The following is an 18,190-nucleotide window of genomic DNA, read 5'->3' as shown; positions in this document are numbered from 1 at the left end:
CCTTGCTGGTATGTTCTGATCACTGATCTCCTCTGGGGCTAAAGGACCCAGTGCCTTTCACAGCTCTGTCTTACTTGGAAAGCTCTTACCCTCCTTGTCTCAAACACTGTTGAGGAGGAAAGGATGGAGGTAGGGATGAGAACTCCAGCCCCATCTGAGTTGGTGGCCTTTCCTTGAATGTATAAGCTAAGGAGGTTACAAAACCTCTGTGAATACTACTTTCCTTATCGTGTGTGTGTGTGTGTGTGTGTGTGTGTGTGTGTGTGTGTGTGTGTGTTTGTGTGTGTGTTGTGGAGGGCTTGCCTGATTTGTAAGGCTGTTGTGAGGATTCACTGAAGTAACTAATTGGCACATAGTAGCTCATCAATAAATGTCAACCATTATTATTTATAAGTAAAAGGAGTGCAAATAAAATATAAAATTAAGAAGGATTTGAAATACAAGCACAGAAATATGCATTTGAACGAAGCTCTTGAACAAAGTTCATGGCCATGCACCTACTACTGTTCAAGGTTCTCTGTCCCATTCAGATTGACACAGGAGCATGATTGTTACCACAGTAGATCTTTATATGCCTTCTTATGAATGATCTTCTCCTTTGTGTCCCATATTACCCACAACTTTTTAATTAAAAAGGCAGCAAACACATTCATTGGCTACCAGTAGGGCTTTTATGACTGGAAAACATGATTACTGATTTAGTGGGGAATGTATCCATTTGGTAATATTGACTTTTCCTGGGGAATGAACAGATAAGACATGGAAGCCTCCTCTCTCTTTTAAGTACCTCACAAGATATGATGCTTGGGATAGTTTTGGTTATCTGTATCCCTAGTTGAGAAGTAGCTGGTCACCACCACACTTAGGAATGAGCACATTTGGGAGCATCTCCTGAAAGCTATGATGAATGAAAGCTTACAGAGCACTCTTTAAACTCTGAGGGGTAAGGTGGGGTGCCGGGTAGGGGGGGCAGCCAACACACTGGCACTCCTCTGTCTTTGTGCTCCTGGCTCAGATAGAAAGTAGGAGGGGGAACCAGCATTCTTCTTGTGGGAGTGTATGTGTGTGAGAACCTCTCCCTCGCCCAACACTGGGCCTCTAGGTATACAGATATGCAGAAGCCAAGGCTCAGTTTGCATGGAGGGGTAGATGGAGCCAGTGGAGTGGAGGTAGAGAGTAGGTCTGGAAACCTGGCACATTGTTGTTTCAAAGATGCATTCAAACAAACGCAGTGAGCATTCAACTGCTAGAGGATAGATACCATCCTAAGGAACCTTGACTCAGGGTAACCAACATAGATCTGCTGAAGACAGATTTCCAAATACATTGTAGACAGACACCTAACCCGAGACAGACCCGAATCCTTAGGCCACGTGTCAACTCTGTGCCCATGGCTACAAATCTCCATTGCCCTCTTTGTGAAGAGCACCCAAATGCTCCTTTTCCTGGTGGGAATTTCGAGACATTGAGCTACAATAATTATTGAAATATGATTTTGACCTTTGATGTGGTGACCAAGGATTTTGAGTGTCTCATGAGGTAAATGATGCCAATAATAGATGAGCTTGTGATGCATCCATATAAATACTTTTAAATCAAGTATTATCTTGATTTTGCATGACAAAGCCCACTGGATTTTCTTGTTTGAACACAATCGTAAAGGTGATGCAGACTGAGGTTCGTGCTTTGTGAAGTAACTCTCAGTATTGTGAACGTGTTCTGCAAAGGTATAAAATCAAAGGAAAAAATGAGTTTATTAATGGAAATTAGCCTGGATCCCAATTATTACCTGTGACTAGTGTCCTCATTTGAGGTTTTTATTGCATTTTAACACATGGCTTATCTTGATGAGAAAATATATAGGAAAGGGTAAATGGAGCAATTTCCCTTCACTATTCTCTCCGCCTAGCCATTATTGCCTGATGTTATTTTTCAGCAGCCTTTCATTTTTGTCCCAAATGTTTTTGCCTCTGGCTTGTTTTGTTTCTTTAAAATGTATGTGTATCACTTCTCAAAGTGATCCATTTTGACAGGTAATGGATATTTTTTTCATACTAGATTTGATGGTTATAATCTTCATCTTAGGCTTAGTTAAGGGTGGAATGCTAACCTAGATTTTTATCTCAAAATATCCCGTTGTTAAGAGACAGACTTTTTGTCCTCAGCCACAGTCCTTTTAATCCTGTGCATCAGGCGGATCTACCTTCAAGGTGCCTGCTGCCTGGGCTCTGCTTATCGGGGACACACATCAGCTGACATCATGACAGGGTGCCCTCGGAGCACCTTCTGGTAGTGCTTCCACCACTGGCCACAGAAAAGACACTTCTGACCACCACCCCCTCAGAAGAAATTGTGATCTTTAGTTCAAGAGCATAAGTGTGTTCCATTTTTCTCTTTTCAGTGGGAGCGTTGGTCCCTCCACCAGACTTTGCTTTTTCTAGAAGCACCAGCATGCTGAAGATCATAGTCTTCAAAGCCAAAGTATATATAAGAGCCATGATTGAGTGTGGTGGGCTTGGCGGGTAAAGATGTGCCTTCCTTCTTAGTCTATGGGCCCAGAGCAAAGACTTTCAAAGGCATAGATAGCAGCTATCCTGCCGCCCAGGCTCTGTCTACGAGGGCTCTTGTAATTCGGGGAGATTTGGGTGCTTCTCTGAGGACTGCTGGAAAGTGAATGGGCCACTGGTACTGCTTCTGTGGTTGCTTGCCATTGAACAGGCCTCCTGGTCTCCATTTTCCAGGAAGAGCTCAAAGTGCAGGTGGGGAGGAAGGAGACGTGAGAACAGGAGTGTTTTCCCCAGGCACCTTCCTTCACAAGCCTGTTTTGCTGTCTTTTAACTTGGGCTTTTCTCTCTCTACTGGAAAGAAAGAAAGAAGAGGCTATTTTTACACCTTCAGTTTTAAACATGAATTTACAGCTTTAAATGAATCTTTTTCAAACCGTGGCTTATGCTCAAGTTTACTGGTGTGATTTGATTTGTGCGATGGCTGGTTTTGTGTGCACCCCCACCCCCCCACCACCATTGGTGGCATCTTTTCTCTACATATAAGAGAGCTAAAAACTCTCCGGGGCCTTCTGCCTTAAGTGGTATCAGATGAACACCTCTAAGTGGAGAACACTCTGACGCCCTTGTTGGCTGAGCCCCCACCAGGGGACATCCGACTAGACTTCTTTTGTATGCCTGAAGATATATGCAAGGGCTGGCAATGTAAAATGCAATCAATTTTGCTCAGTGCTTAGATTCATAAATCCCAGAGCTATTTTTAATGACATAATCTAATCAATTGATAGCAAGGCTACCAGCATGCTGACAGCCAGGAAGTGAGCAAAAAGTGAAGCAGGGGCGTTGGTAAGAACCCATCAGACATTGCTTTCTCCCCCCCCCCCCCCCCCCTATTTAGAGATCTCTGGATTGGGTAGAAATGCAAGAATTGCTGATATTTTAAATAATTATATGGCTGCTTTCCTGTGGTTTTCCAGAAGACAAATCTGTAAATGCACAGAGTGACTGAGGAGGTGGGTCTCAGACATCCCGCTGAGTGCCTGTCTCCCCCGGGGACCAAACAATTCCCCAAATTTAAATATCTTTAGAGAAGACACAGGAGGAATCATTTATTATAAATTGATAGTATCGTATATTGTTACTCCTGTGCCATGCCAGTAATGAAAACCTAATATCCATCTTGTAGTTGCTCTGAATTGCAATAAGATGGGAATGAGGGGAGTAAACAAGCCAAAACAAACTGTGAAATTGCACATGATGGAAATCCTCCCCACCCCCAACCCCCAGCAGCTATAAGACTCTGAATAGGTTAATATCCCGGCTAATGACAGGTCTTAGAATTTCTTCCTCCTTTTTTACATGTTGGTCAGGTATCATCAGAACTAAGTTCTGGATGAAGGAAATTAAAACCCGCTCGCTGTGTGTCTTAGGGCTGGGGACTGATCTGGAGAGATGTTTGTGTAAAGGAATGGATATCCGGGTGGGGTGGGGGTGTTCCTTAGAGACTGACTGGGGAGCAGCCGCGCCCTGAGCTCTCTGGTTTGGTTTCAGGCAGCAGCTTATATTTTTTTCTGCTACAGTTTATTTTCTTTGATACCGGTTGAAAAGACAAGCGCCAGGTGTGGTGGTGCCGCTGGACTGACCAGCTGTGCTGTCCCGGTTTTTTGTTCGTTTGTTTGTTTGGTGGTTTTTTTTTTTTTTTTTCTTCACATTCCCAATCAGCGGCTGCTTTGACAGAGGTGTAAATCAGCTTTGATTTACTTAGCCACTTTGACCTCGGAAGGGGCTTGACCCAAAGCGGCTCTGAAAGCCATTTACCTGCTTGCCTGGAATACCAACCAGTCAGCATTTGGAAGAACAAAACGGGGATCCCACGATTTCCAGTCTGATAGCGAAAGCTCCTCTGCCTGCTGGGGAAATACATTAGGTGCCTGTCGGAGCCCACTTGCTGCGCTCTCCCAGCGAACTGCGAGCATCCGCGATCTCCGAAGTTGGTGGAGTGAATAACTAAGCGGGGACCAGCTGACTTCAGGCTCCAATCAGCTAGAGCGTGATGTAAGTGTTTAGCAGCTGCAAGGCTCTGAATTAGCGTGGCCAAGTGGAGGTAGTACAGCATGGCCAGACTGTGGCGACAGGCTCAGAGAAAGCAAAGAGGGAGATGGATGAGTCCAGCATTCTGAGACGGAGAGGGCTCCAGGTAGGCGAACCTTCCCATTCTTGACATGCAGCCTTGTCAGCGGCCAGCCATTGAGGATTTCAAAGTTCCTCAGCCATTCCTGTACTGGGCATGGCTGTGTGCTCAGTTCTTAATATCTACTTGGCACTGAGGTCTGCTGGGGCTCTAGTTCCAGGACTGACACATGATGGGGGTTCGGTGAGGGAGGTTCTTTTCTCAGAGACAATAGACAGGACTTTTAGTTCGACACTTTGGTATGGATGTTCAGGAATAGTTCAGTCTTGGCTGCTGGTGACAGCTGATAAGCAGCTCTTGGGGCGTTTTATCAAGTGTCAGGGAAGTCCGTGGCAGAAGCGACTCCGTCTAGTTCTTGGAACACAGGACTCAGTTTTGCACCAGGGTCACCTCCTCCAGGTGGCTTCTATGTGGCTGCTGGGCAGTTGTCTGCAGCTGTTAAGCGTCTACCTGTCAGTGAAATGAAAGTTTCTGCTGGCAACTGGGCCAAAGTTGTCTGCGATTAAGAAGAGGCTGGGAAAGATGTGTGTCTCTGCCTTGCTTTTCCATGTCCAAGTTCGTCTAAATTACCCTGTCTCTTAGTGTGCAAGTGTATGCCAAGTGAAAACAGCACATATAAAAACTTAAAAGGGAAAAAAAAAATAACACGTCTGCTTGGCAGTTGTTGAGTTTAAGGGAAGCCACAGCTTTTAAATGTGTTCAAAATTAGTATGTTTACCTCCTGATGGCTCTCTTTACTGTGTAAAAGTGTTATTTTTTTTCCTCCTTTAGGGAAGAATCTAACCGTCATGGAACTCTTATTCATTATTCTTGAAATTAAGAAAATATGCCAGCTTGAGGGTCGGATCAGACAACATGTTTAGAAAGGCTTCCTCACTGACCTTCCAGTCTCCGGATGCTGCCAGTTACTAACACTGACATTCTTTACGTTGAGTTAACATAGTGGTGTGGGCAAGCCAAAGGATTATTTGTGGGTAAACAAAGGAGGGATTGAAGACTTTTGGGGTTCAGTACTGTCTATTGTTCCAGACCTAAGTAAACAGATGACCTCCTTGGAGAGTCCTGTGGTCATTGTTTGTGAATGTACAGTGTGGTTAGTCACTGCTGCGGCTTCCTTCCCTTTGTTTTCTTCATCCCCATAAAGTTCTGGGAAGGCCCAGCTGTTTGTCTGTCTTCCTGCCCTCTTCGGAGTCACTGGTTAAATATGGAAAGGCTCTTTGTTAAAAACAGTGATATGCCATTGAGCTTCCGGCAGTGCCGATTATTATTAATTGATAGCAATTTGCCAGTGTTTTCTTTCCTGGAGTTCACTTTAGATGATTTTAAGATACACTTCAGAGAAGTAATTTTTTTGTACTTTTTTTTTTTCATTCTGTAATGTTGCTATAATACATTGTCCTAAGAGATGGTTGGAAGCTGGGGTGCTTTGCAGGGCTGTGGGTTTCATGGACTTTTAATGTTAGACACAGAGGAGTCATTTTTTGGAATTTAAAGTACTGGAGCTGTGCCTTTCTAAATTAGATGTATAACAACACAAAGGAATTTTACTTGCTAATGGGGTACTAGAATGCGAGATCTTGGTTGTAGTGAGCCTGCTCTTGGGATACCTGATGTCCTCTAGTGTACCCTGGCTCCAGAGCGTCTACTTTCTATTATGAGTGAGGAGCTGAGTCTTCACATTATGAGAAATAACATTGTGGAAGTGTCTGAAAGTTCTTCCAGTTACCACTCTCCTCCGGCTTAAGCAAAGCTTGTTTGCATCTTTCGCCTTGTTTAGGAGGGCAATTAGTGCTTTTAAAAAGCCATCACACACACAGAGCAGCTGTTTCAAGAAATTCCAGTGTAAGGAAGGAACACAATAAGAAAGTCTACATTTGCATTACAACAGATGTTCCTATAGAACTTGTAAGAGCAACGCCACCTAGTGAGATTAACCTTCAGTCCATTTACAAATAGAGCTGTGTGGAGCATTCAGGTTGCTGGGGAGGTACATCTGAAGGAGTAGGGCCAAGAGCAAACCTTCCTGGCTTTACCCCTGCCTCTGACCCTCTGTGTACAGGAAATCCTGAGCAAGCACATCTCTTGTGGGCTCTACTTACCATTCTGTAATATGGCATACCATAATACACCACTCTTGAGGTGTTTTTTCTTTTTTAATCTATATATAAATATGTGGGTATATTTGAGGTTCTAAAGTTAAAGGCCACCTAATACAATAAATATTAGATATTATATTATCTTTAAGTTAGAACAGCTATCAGGAAGCCAATAAACATTGATTAGAGAGATTATGCTGATTATAAATACATAGGGTTTTATGCAGTATGGAGAATAAGACTTTAATGCATTGCATAAATGAACAGTGTATGGAACCAGCCAGCTCTTTAAATAACTTAAAGCTTAGTGTCAGGAATCTGAAGTACACAATATTCTAATTTCCTAAAATCTAATTTTACAATAATGCAATATGTGTTCAGTGCAGAATTCTACAGTGTGCGTTTGAAACTTATTTTAAGATCTCAATACCTCTAGCTCCTCAGAACAGGCATCCTGGTAATGTCTCTCAAATTTGGGTTCTGGAAAACTATTTTCGTCAGAACACAGCCTTTCTCAGAGCACGGCAGCTTCCTCAGTGGCGGCCTCTCTGGGTGGCTCATCTTATGTGGCAGCACCTTTCCATCCGTGTGGGGACTGTTAGTGTTTCCAGTGCCGCTCGCGGGACTTCAATCATTTCTCTTGAAATGAGAGCGTGAGAGGGAGGCCCCAGTGGCTTTCACTATTAGATTCTGAAAACTTCCCAGACAGCATCTCAAAACAGGAGGAAAAACTGGCAGATGGATGGACTTGGGCAGACCTTGGACTTTGGGCAATTTGAATTTCTAGACAGGTCTAATTCGTCAAAGGATAACTGGCTCCTTTCAGGCCTTATATCCCTCATCTGTGGGTCATATTTTTTAACTGTCAGGGAAATTAATTGTTGTAGTGATTTCCATTATATGTTCCCCTCTTATTTGTTTTAATGAGAGTGTCCGCACCTCTGGTGTGATGGACTCCTAGGCTGGAAAGCAGTGAGTACCCAGCATCATTAAGGCAGTTGCAAGTCTCTGAAAGTGTTGGGGTGTCTGAGGAAGGCTTCCCACGGTTCCCTTCCTGCAGTCTTATCGAGCTGTGCCCTGCTAGGCATGATCTCCTCATGCCCTTCTTCCCTCCATTAGCTATTCCCATTGGAAGTCTACTTCCCAGGCAGCAGGTGCGGTTAGGATGTGGGAACAGTTTTTCCGTGGTTCGTGACACAGATCAAGATAACTAGATGTTCATATTTCAGACTCCTAGTATGCTTGAGCTTTGTTTGATTTTATCTCCTCTCAGTGCCATCCCTGCTCCCCGCCCCCCGCCCCCCGCCCGCAAACACACACCTCATGAAAAAAATAATCAAGAGCTCATTTGTACCTTGTGTCTTATTTTCCTCTGATGTTCGTCTGGAATTCAAGTTTAGCAAGCAGGGAAGCAGACAGGGTCTTTCTGTTTCCACTGAGTATCGGCTTCCCTCTATTTTGTACTTGAGCGGAGGTCATTCTAGTCGTAACGTCTCAATGACCCTTCCGTGCCAACTTCCATGTAATTAAAGGTGTGTTTACACCTTCCCTGAGATTCAACAGCACTCTCATTATGTGGGAGGACCAGTCTGTCCCGATTCATTTGAGGACTCTGGGTGGCTATTTGGAGTCATGTAGTTAGAAGGGCACAGTAGACACACTCAGGGTAACATTAGGCCTTCATTGGGATGAGGTACTTTTTCTTCTCCAGAAATTTTATAAAAGAAATCCATAGGTTTCATTGGGACCGGAAGCATCAAGGTCATAAATGAACTTTCACTATGAATGGCCACCTAATTTGTTAGACAGATTAGAAGCACACGTGAGTAGTACTTCTCATGAATTGGAGCAGTTCACTTTCTGCTTAGAGACAGATGTGGTTCTGTAGCTTCCTGATCCATAGTGGGTGATGCTGATGTATCCTTGAATTCAGGAAAAGGTTAGCTTCTTCTCTAAGGATCATGAATCTTAGTAATCAAAATGTTAATGATGTAGAAGTAAATAGATTTGTAGCCAGGCCTGGTAGCACAGGCCTTTAATGCCAGCACTCGAGGCAGAGGCAGGTGGATCTCTGAGTTTGAGGCCACACTGCTCTTCAGAGCAAGTTTTGGCACAACTGGCTATACAGAGAAAAGCCCATCAGTCAATTGGGATACTAGATCCTGGTTTTTCCCAGGTAAGGACTTAGCACATTGCCATCTTTAGAAGTCTGTTAATGATAGCATAATGCTCTGTGTTACCCTGGTTCACAAGTTTGGTTTCTCCATCACTTACATCCTCCTACCAAGCCGTGTTGGTCTCTATGAACATATGTAGAGTCTAGGTCCACTATTCTTCACACCTGGATTGCCAAGGTGTCTGGTACCCTCAGTGTTCAGGGCCCTGTCCTGTCCAGCCTGCTTTTCAACCCTGTTCCCAAAGTCCCTCCCACACTTCCCTTCTGCTCTAGGATAGAATAAAAATGAGTGTGCCTTCTTTCATCTGGTCTCTGTCTACGTTTCTAGTGTTATCTCTTGTCTGCCAAGACTCTGTTCTATGGCCCCTCTCCCCACCTCTCCCATCATGCTTTAGGATATCTAATGCACATGCATCCTGTTTTTACTACAATTACTTTTTCTTTCCTTCTTCCCTCCCCTCCCTCCCTCCTTCCCTCCCTCCTTCCCTCCTTCCCTCCCTTCCTCCTTCCCTCCCTCCCTCCCTCCCTTCCTTCCTCCCTTCTTTCCTTTTTCTTGGATACAGGGTCTCTCTCTACATAACCTAGGCTGTCCTGAAACTCACTATGTAGACCAGGTTGTCCTTAAACTCACAGAGATCTGCAGGCCTCTTGAGTGATAGGATCAAAGGTGTGCACAATCATGCCTTGCTCACCTTTGTTTTACCCAAATTCTTCCTGCTCACTAGAGACAAAGGTAATTCTCATGCTTTCATAGAATAATTTTTCAGAATTAGTGCATTTCCATCTTAATGTTTTCATTAGCTCATTGTTTATTTACATACATAGTCCTATGTCATATTTATTTTATTATATATGTAAATGATTACATTGCTTTTATTTCATTTGTGAGTAGCATATGCTGAAACCATAGTCTTACTGAGGGTTAAAGGCTTTTGAATCAGATTTGTGTGCAGTGACATGGAATATCTCTGCACCCCAGGGTGCATTCACCGTTCTGAATCTTGGTGCTTGCATCTACAAAACAGAGATAGAAGTCTGAAGGGGATGGCCAGTCTCTTAGCACAGTGTTAGGTAGGACATGGGACCTTCCCTGTTAACTTTATCTCTCTTCCATATTATCACAAAGACTTGTAGAGTGCAATTTTAAGTAATTAGATAAGGGTGTCATCAGCATCCAGGCAATAGCATCATGGCATGCATACATTCGTTTAGGATGTTTAATGAAGTGATGTGGGAAGCATGAGAAAGCTTAGGTAGTTGTGCAGGAACCAGAAGCAACAAGGGGTACTCGATCTCGTGAACAAAAGGGGACAGCAGTTAATAGAACCCAGCGGTTGAGAAGACATATTGGTGAAATTATTAAGGCCACTCTACGTAGTTAAAAGGGAGGTTTATTTTGTGGGGTAACTCACAAGTGAAGGGATAGGTAACAAACAGGGTCTGGGAAATGTGTAGCACAGTCCGGCAGTGTTCTCTGGAGAACTCTGCTCGGTCTACCTCCAGCATCCAGGGTCCAGGAACCAAGAGAGCCAGCCCATCCAGATCTCGGGTCTTTCTTGGCCCTGCCTTGTGGGCGTGACAGTTACCGAAGCCTCAATGGGGGTTGGAACTTCCAAATCAAAGCTGGAAAGGCTCCCCACTACAGTAGTAAACCATGTGACTCCTCAGGGCCTTCATTCTTATTTCCTCTGTCCTTTTGCAGTAGAGCCTATGAATAAAGCATGGTCAGAAGCTAGTAGGGCAGAGGGACTCAGGGACCAAGGGGGATGAGCCCAGGAGAACTCTTCTGGTACATCTGCTGGATCACCTTCCAGCAGGTCCCAGCACAGAATCTCCAACACCTACCTCATCCATTTGGTTGCCTATAGAGGCCTTTTTTGCAGAATTACTGTCTAACACTAAGACCTTTTCTTGAGGGCTGATGAAGAAAATGACTGAGAGATACCTCTCACTTCTTGTAACCCACACTCCCATCCATTTTGCTGGGCATTGTCCCTGTGTTAGGCCCATACGATAAACTGGCTTAGACCCATATGATAGGCTGGCCCATGAACAGGCCTGCCCTTCCTCCCTAGGTAAGCCAGTTTGTATCTTTGAATCCAGATGAAATACCTGTGACCACCATCCTGTCTTCTCATTCGTGCCTTAGCCGCTCAGAACTGACCACATGTGCAGCAGACAGAACTTTATTCTTCAGCTCTTGCTTGCTTCTTTGAAGTGTCTTGTAGTTTTATTTATTATACCTTTTAAAAATTGAAAAAAAAATGCCTTCGAATACATAGGTCCTAAAACTTTGATAATGTTGGACTCAAAACAATGAAATTACTTAATAGAATATGAGAAGGCTATAGGAGATAATAGATAAACTGATCGATAAACTATAAAAATTGAGAATCACATGAACTTAGAAGGATCGATATGCATGAAGCAACCAATCATTTTATTGTTGGCACCAGAATCTAACAAAAGCAAATAGGCTGTTTGAGTTGACTGGGAACATATTTCAAATAAATTATGAAATACAAAGAGAGATTACTAACGTATCTTAGAATTACGTTTTTCTTGGCATCAACCATAAGTAGGGGGATTGGCAGATAACATGAGGTACACATGTTAGAGGGCAGAACTGTCATTAAAATCAAGGTTTTGAAATGTGTTTGGTGACATGTCTGTGTATCCAGTGATGAAGAAAGCAGGTTATTAGCTATATAATGCATGTAAGCTTCTTTAAAGTGTGGACCACCCACACATGCAGACACATGCATGTTTATGAGGCAGGGGTGAGTGTATGTATATATGCTTACTCGAGTGTGTGTGCATGCATGTGTGTGTGTGTGTGTGTGTGTGTGTGTGTGTGTGTGTGTGTGAGAATGGGTGTGCCTGCCTAATGGGACAGAAAGCAAGAGCCTGCCTGTGTTTTGGAGTGTTTAAAGTCACCTCATTTTTACCCCTTATAAACTGTGTGATCTCAGCAGCACACTTATTTGCAGAGTTCTTAATGATGGATCACAATCAGGTATTGGAAGGCTGCAAACCACCCATCATAACTAACATCTGAAATTTGCTTTGTTTTTCTTCACCATTATCATCCAAATAAGAAGGAAATGCATTGACAGATTAACTCATTTGTGTCTGGGTGTTATGAGAAAATTGTGTTTGAGTTCATATCCTTTATAGGAAGCATATGACATGTTTTGTTATGATCAGTATAAAGGGGGTTTCTAAGGATTGTTTTTATTTCTTCATTGTTTAAGAGAAACTTTAGTAGTCCCTATTGCTATCAGGGAGCTTCCTGTTGCCTGTGCTCTGGACATGATGCACAGGGATTTGGTTACCATCAGGCAGGAGTATACAGCTTTGGTTGAAATGCACTGTTACTAGGGCATTAGTTATCCAGGCAACCCTCAAGTCACAAACGTCTGCATCCCTGGAAGTACCGTGTCTGGCCTCCTTCCCTCCAGTGATGTAGGATGTGTTTTCTTAATGGACAGGTAGAGGAGAGGACGTGTAAACTCATTGTATTGTTTCTTGAGTTCCCAGATAACATCAGTAATAATAAGGAGAGAGCACAAACCATTTCGTGACCCACTTGGGGACATGCTTATTATAGTGGTAGTGCTAGAGGCAGCACAGGATCGTTACCCCAAAGTGTGCAGATGCACTTTCACATTTTTTACAATTGTTGACACATGCTCCATGGTGTACATCAGAAAACCACCTCAAGGGCATACGAGGACAATTGCCTTGCTTCTGGAAGTATCCTCCAAATGCCAGAGATAACAAATGCCCATAATTTTGAATGAGACCCTTCTCATGGATGCTCCTGAGGAGCACACCTATTTCAGTTCTCATATTTATAATTTTACATGGATTGTGACTGTGTCTGCTTTTCCTTCAGGCAGCGAGTAACAGCCCCTATCATTTGCCTTCCCTTCCAGAGATGTTTAACAACAATGATGATGATGATGATAGTTCTGTTGAGCAGGTCTGTTTCAGAGAACTGTGTTTTATCTTCAGTATATACTTTTGTGTTTTCCTGGTAGACTCTAGCGGTGCAAAAAGAGTTTAATGTGGAGCTGACATGGGAGAAACTTATAGAATGGTGGGGATGACAGCAGTTTTCAGGCAGCATGACTTCCGGCCAAATGGCAGTCATGACTTTAGGGTGGTTGAACCTCTCTGTCACATAGCGGAAGCCAGAGAAGCATTGCGGAGGCAAAAAGGGCACCATAGGCAGGTTGCACGCACAGTGTGTGCAAGGCATGGCTGATAGACAGGTACACCATTACAAGGAGCTTCCAGCAGTGTATAGAAAAAGTGAAGAGCCGGGTTCCAATCACAGTGTCATGCTGAGGGACTAGACTTTATATTAGGAGGCCGTGGTAGGATTTCAAATAGAGCACAGAGATATCTTAGCAGCTATCCACTGTTCATGGAAAATGCTTGGAAGAGCCCAGTACTAGATGGGTGGTGAGCCGCTGTCAGGTTGGAAGGGTGGAGGTGAGTAGCACTGCCAGACTGAGGTGCTAGCAGAGGACCTACAGAAAGGCAGTTTAGGGTGATGTCAACAGGATGCAGTAACCTGTCACTGGTCAGCAAAGAAAGGATGGGGGAGACTGAAGGTGACTCCCGGGCTTTTGGGGTTAGTGAGCAGAGACAAATAAAAACAACAAGAAGTGGTTTGGGTGTTGAGAAGATGCATGGCACCCGTGGAAGCCACCTGGAGGTCTTGTGCAGGGACCAGTTCTGTGTGTCATTGTAGTTTTCTTAGAGAGCGGTCTAGACGAGAGTCTGACATCATCAGCCCTAATAAAGAATTGACCTCAACCTCACGTAAGGAGAGAACACAGATGAGCAGATTTATGTTAGAATAGTTTTCAGAATTATACCACAATGAGTATCTTCAGGCTTCTTTTTCAGGAATGGTTAAAATTAGAGTGCATAGAGTAGGTTAATGGTTTTAGCGTCACACCTTGAAAATGACATATCCGGGTTTGAAGATGTATGTTTTTTTTTTTTTTCTTTTTCTTTCTGTTTGAAAATTGCTTCCAACTTTGACAACTTGCCTACAAGTCTCATTCCAGTACAATTTTGAAAAGCAGAATGAAGCATCTCAGATGAGAGAGGCTGTAATGGAAAAAAGCAATTCGTTCTTAAATGAAGATGATGAGGTTGGTACCCTGTTGCTTGAAACAGTGAGTGAATTTAAAACCTAAGTGAGATTACATCAAATTCCACTGAAATTTTTGTTCCATTTGAATGGAATATCTGTAATTGAAGATAAAGGGTTCAGCTTAGAAAGGCATGTGATGAAAGGGACCATTTTATCAGTTTTCTGACACACTTTCCAATTTCTTTTTGCACCTGTGAATGTGTACACAAAGCCATTAAGTCATATTGATAATAAAAATACCAAACTCTTTTTTGAGAGGCTAACACATAAGAATACTGGATTTATTTTATTAGCAATACTTTCTGAGTTTCATATGTCGAGAACATGCAAATCCTTAGGGAAGTTGTGGGAACTCAGCTAGATTATGTCACCAGTTCAAAATAATTTCAGAAGGCACTAGTGACTAGTAGGCTTTTAAAAACTTGATGCTCAAAGTTAGAAGTCGGACAAGGCTGGGTAGCTCAGCACTAGAGTGCTTGCCTAGCATGCAGAAGGTTGTAGGTTCAAATCCCCAGCATTTGAGAACAATAACAACAAAAAGATTAATACATCAAAGTTAGAAGTAGGCCTGGAGAGTTAACTAGTGCTTAAGAGAGCTTCCTGTTCTTATACAGGGCCCTGGTTTGGTTCCCAGCACCTACACTGGGTGGCTCATAACCATCGGCTCCAGGAAATCTGGCGCCCTCTTCTGACCTCCACAAGTACCTGCATTCATGTACACAAACCCACACAGACACACATAATTAAAAAAAAATAAAATATTTTAAAAAAGAAATGGGCCTTGATCTCTTTCATTTTGTGGTTATTGTCATATATTGTTAGTGATAAGACAATAATTCATATGTCATATCCTCAGTTTTAGCATTACTGTGAAGATAAACTGAATAATAATACTGTTGATGACACTATTCACAAGTTCTTTTGTTTGTTTTGAGATGGTATTTGCAGTTTTTCATTAAAACTTTGTTCCTTATATCAATGGGGAAGCTCACTGATTGATTTTCCATGACGTATAGTAACCCAGCCTATGAGGCATTGATGTAAGATGAGTCAAATTTGATGATGTTGCAAGAATCCTTCTATTCCCTTCATATGGCCTCATGGTCAGCAAAGGCCCCCTTTCCTGGGCTTGGCTCTCAGCTCACCTGTGTTACTTCCAGCCATCTGTGTGTCACAGCTGGAGTCTTGTACAGCTTCACAGAGTTGTCTCTGGTGACCTATCCTGAGAGGAGCATGGCCAGAGCATCCACTGCCCATTAAGTCTGGGCCCAAGAGCCTGGCGTCAAAGACTCGCCTTCTCCTTGCAGACCTGAAAACATAAGTACTGACTTCTGCGGTCTGCTATGTGGTGTACGATAACAGTCCAGACTGATATACAGACAGGGCAGGCTTCTGTGTGGCTGAGAGCAGTGACTGCAAGCTCTGCCAGGCTTGGCTGAGTGTTGACCTGCCATGTATTGGTTCTGTTTCCTTAGGCATGGCACTCCTTTAAAGCTTTACTTTTGTTATCAGCAAGATATAATTCTTAACTCGAAGGAGTGTTGTAAAAGTGAGTGTGACGTGTGCATGTAAATTACCTTGGCCGACATCAAGGAGATAGGGGGAACATCCCAAGTTCTTGAATAGTGGCTGTGGCTCCTGTTGTGTGTGCAGGCTTCCTCGTCTGCTTCCAGCACTTGCCTCACAGGATTCTGCCACAGGTGACTCTGGAACACTGCTTTCATTTGTTTGAGGTTCTGTTTCCGCCGCTGGATGGAAACACTGACATTTACTCAGCGGGATTATTAGGAGGATTTAAAGCAGGCAACTTTCCGTGCTAACACTCGGGGCTGCTGTAACAAAAGGATGGTTGAGGGCCTTTATTAGGACAGTCATTTCTCACTAGAGGCGGAAGAGTCCAGGATCAAGGTGCCTGCAGATTTTGTCTCTCTTTCTAATTACCTGGCTGAATGCTTAGAAAAGAAATGTTATGTCTTTTCATTTTAGTAAAGGCACTGGTCTCATCCTGAATACCCCACCCCATTATCTATGCCAACCTTAACTACTGCTCAAAGGCCCACCTGTAAATACCACACTGGGGGTAAGGGATTTGACATGTGAATGTCTGGAAGGGGACACGTACATTTGGACCACAGCACTAACCATGGCATATGAGTGGACACTTAGCAAATGAGGGTTTGTCATACATTCTCTTGTTCCTTATGTAGTCTCATTTCTTTCAACTCCTTTTTTTTTTTTTTTTTTAAATTCCTAGGTACCTGCTTTGAGCCTTGCCTCATCCTTTGGGCTTCTCAGTATCTAACAATCCCCTTTTTATTAAAAGGAAGTAAAAAGGCCCGGGGAAGGCAGGCAGGAATGAACAATAGTGCGAACTTGGAAGGGCCCAGCACTGAGAAGGTTATTCAAATACCTAGCACTGGGCTATCTGGGCTTTCAAAGGTTAGCGCTTTAGAATAAGGGACCGCAGAAAGAGCAAGGTGGCAGGGCATTAGGATTGCAGAATTCATATTAGGATCCACTCAACCTCATCACATGTCACAGGGTAACTTGGGCAGAGTTGAGGGCTGAGTCCCAAGGTACTCCTGTGTGCAGCGTGCCTTGCTATATGTCATGGAGATGGCATTGAAATTGGTTTAGTTTTAAATAGACAACATTGGACAAGCTTACCTTTCTGCTGAAAGACTGGCCCTCCGTCTTCTTATTTTAATCTTTTGCCCATGTTTGTATGTGTTGCTGTTTCTTCCTTGTCTGTTTTACGTGTGTGTGTGTGTGTGTGTGTGTGTGTGTGTGTGTGTGTGTGTGTGTGTGTGTGTTTCCTGGCCATGACAGCTGTGCCTATACTTCGTGCCTACACTCTGGAATTTGTTCTATTGAAAACTGGTGTTCTCGGCACAGTTTCTTTCAGATGACTTTGGTGCATCTGTGGGACTGGGTTGTGAGTGCCTGGATATTAACTCCACTATGCCATGTCTCTAGAAACTAATTGGCTGATTTGGGTTAGAGGCGAGATGCGAGCCTGTACATTTGGCCAATTTCACAGAGCTTACCTTGAAGCTATTGAAATGCAAATCCAGGCTATGCTTAGAGACTCCAAGAAGTCAGACGTTTGGTTCTTTGTTTTCTTCTGAAAAATAAGCGTTCAAAACTCATGCACATTCTTTATTCATGTGCTTTATAGTTAAGTTCTGCTTATGTGTCTAGATGAATCCTATTACTATTATTTAAAATTTCATGAATGAAACATTACATCTCGAACACCACCCTAGCCAAGGCAAGTTTAAACCAGTCAAAACACCTTGAGATAGAGGGGTTTAAATGTGCTTGTTTCACATGTGTCTGTGTGTGGCATTTACATACTCACCCAGGTCTGTGTCTAACCAAGGCTGCTGTTGAACCCCCTCCATGTGAAATGGGTGAAGAATCAAAACAACCTGGTACTGTTTCACCCCTTTGTGTGTGGAACTCAAAAGGCTTTTGTGAGATGGAGCCTTGATGTCAAAGCTCCTTCTCTGTGTATGAGAGTTGTTACATCAGTGGACCTGGAAGGGAATACTCTTTCCGGCACTGTCCATTCATTCACCTGTGTTTCCAAGTCATCTATGACTTCGTTTGTCAAGTTCTTTGGAGAGAATATTGTATGTCGGTAACATAGCTCCTCTGTCATCTGATCTGCTCTACAGTTACACTGTCACCCCCAAACAGTCACTGCCCCCCAGGGACCCCTTTTCCCTAAGCTATGATGGCTTCATTCACTCACAAGAAGGGAGCACGGTTTCCTTACCTGATCCAAGACTATTCCTTCACACCTGGTTTGGTAGAAGGAACACAGACTTAAGCGGAATTCTTTGTTAAGCTTTGCGTCCCTGGGGAGGAATATTTGGAGTCCTTTGAATTAAGAAGCCTTGTGTCACCCTGTGTCACCCTGTCAAAAAGGACTTGATCAGCTCTTTTTGTACCCTGAAAGATTCTGTCATTTCTAGGAAGGGCTGATTGCTCAGAGAAAATAACAGATGTCCGTGGGAATTTTGGTGCGTGGGCCAGGATGTGCGA

At 43.4% G+C, this 18,190-nt stretch overlaps 1 protein-coding gene and 1 long non-coding RNA gene across 2 annotated transcripts in view; both read left to right on the top strand.

Annotated features, from left to right (window-relative positions):
- Window positions 1-18,190, top strand: part of Mast4 (microtubule associated serine/threonine kinase family member 4) — a 581,729-nt gene that overhangs the window by 229,672 nt on the left and 333,867 nt on the right.
- On the top strand, window positions 4,595-5,754 carry LOC118596098. The gene is made up of 2 exons (XR_004946666.1): window positions 4,595-4,701; window positions 5,467-5,754. It is a non-coding gene; the product is annotated as an uncharacterized LOC118596098 (long non-coding RNA).

The sequence above is a fragment of the Onychomys torridus genome, chromosome 15, assembly GCF_903995425.1.
Source record: "Onychomys torridus chromosome 15, mOncTor1.1, whole genome shotgun sequence".
Lineage (NCBI taxonomy): Eukaryota > Metazoa > Chordata > Mammalia > Rodentia > Cricetidae > Onychomys > Onychomys torridus.
Note: the sequence above shows the minus strand (reverse complement) of the source record. Positions and strands in the feature narration are given on the sequence as shown.